The sequence below is a fragment of the Colobus angolensis genome, unplaced genomic scaffold (assembly GCF_000951035.1).
Source record: "Colobus angolensis palliatus isolate OR3802 unplaced genomic scaffold, Cang.pa_1.0 Scaffold26, whole genome shotgun sequence".
Lineage (NCBI taxonomy): Eukaryota > Metazoa > Chordata > Mammalia > Primates > Cercopithecidae > Colobus > Colobus angolensis.
Window position 1 is genome coordinate 14,629,278 of NW_012115821.1, and position 1,992 is coordinate 14,631,269.

Sequence of the window (1,992 nt, forward strand, 5' to 3'; positions counted from 1 at the left end):
GAGACAGAGTCTCGTTCTGTCGCCCAGGATAGAGTGCAGTGGTCTGATCTTGGCTCACTGCAACCTCTGCCTCCCAGGTTCAAGCGATTCTCCTCCCTCAGCCTCCCAAGTAGCACCTATAGGTGCCCCCCACCACGCCTGGCTAATTTTTGTGGTTTTAGTAAAGACAGGGTTTCGCCATGTTGGCCAAGGTCTCAAACTCCCGACCCTGTGATTCATCTGCCTCAGCCTCCCAAAGTGCTGGAATTACAGGCATGAGCCACCGCACCTGGCTTGAAATTCTTAACAATCTTTTAACAAGAAGCCCTGCATTTTTATTTTGCTCTGGGCCCTGTAAATCATGTGGCCAGTCTTGATTAGAACAATAAAAATATTACTAATATATATTATGTTCTCCCTATGCCAGGCACTATGTTAAACATTTTGCATTCATTATCTCATTGAATCTTCAAAGAAAGACTAAAGGGGTAGGTAATATTAATATTCCCATTTTATAGCTGAACATATTGAGGCTCAAAGAAGTCAAACTACCTTTCAACTTCACACATTTATTATACCCTCAGTATGCATGGTAGCACAGTATGCATAGTAGGCACTCAATGAATGTTTACTGAATAAATAATAATAACAGCAACTCCCATTTATTGAGCACCTTCCATGAGCCTAGAATGCCTCAGCTGAAAGATGACACGCTCTCCCCTAACCCAGACTCCCCAGCTTTTGCATCACTTCCTCAAAGCCACATTCCTTGATACCCTAAATGAGGTCAGGTCTCTTTTTATGGTACCCTAGGCTTCGTGATAGCACTCATCACAATTGAAGTTAGGTAGTTCTTTAATTCCTGCCTTCCATTCTAGATTGAAATCTCAGTGAAGACAGTGACTCATTTTCATCCCTTCACTCCTTTATTCCCAGCACCAGCTATACCTGAAGCATAGCCTGCCGCCTGCCAGTGCTTGATAATATATTTTCTCATTTAATCCTCAACTCTGTGAAGTAAAATTGTTACCATCGTTTTACATGTGAAGAAACTAAGGCTCAGAGAAGTGAAGTCCCAGTCACCCCACCTTGGGGGAAGAGTCCCATCATCATGTGGACCGACGTCTGTTTGGCTCCAAAACCTCTTACCATTTCACCACAGCTCACTGTTACCACGTGATAAACAATCTGCTTGACGTTATTTTCTATCCCTAGGCACCACTTATTCCTTTAATATCCCTTCCAGTTTCTATTTTTGTTATCTGACCTCCAGGCTCTCTAATGAAACGGAGACATGCTTTCCAACAAGTAATCACGGCAAGTGATATTATAAACAAGCTGGCTGAAGCCAGGATTTTATTTTTTAACCTTGATGAGTGAACCAGCTAGAAACACTACCTTTAAAAACAAAGGCTCTAATTTCCTTTTAGTACTGATTCCTCCCTTGTCCTGGGAGAAACCCTGAAGCTGCCTCAGGTTTTGTAATTGCAAAGTCATCACCAACGTCCAGTTCTAGGTGAAGGCCTGAAATAATTGAGGTAAAACAAATGAAGGCCGGACACAGTGGCTCACGCCTGTAATCCCAGCACTTTGGAAGGCTGAGGCCGGTGGATCAGGTGAGGCCAGGAGTTCAAGACCAGCCTGGCCAACGTGGTAAAACTCCATCTTTAATAAAAAATAACCCCACCAAAATTAGCCAGGCATAGTGGTGCATGCCTGTAGTCCCAGCTATTTGGGAGGCTGAGGCAAAAGGATCACTTGAACCTGGGAGGTGGAGGTTGCAGTGAGCCAAGATTATGCCACTGCACTCTAGCCTGGATGACAGAGCAAGACTCCATCTCAAAACAAACAAATAAAAAGCAAATGAAGATGCTTCAGGCTGCTAATAAGGTATCTTTTAGTAGTTATCTGCCTCTATGTATTGATTTCTATAAAGAAATGTTTCTCCCTAAGTATGGATCTAGATTGTCCTATGCTTGTGCACTATTGGATATCTTTTTTTTTTTTTTTTTT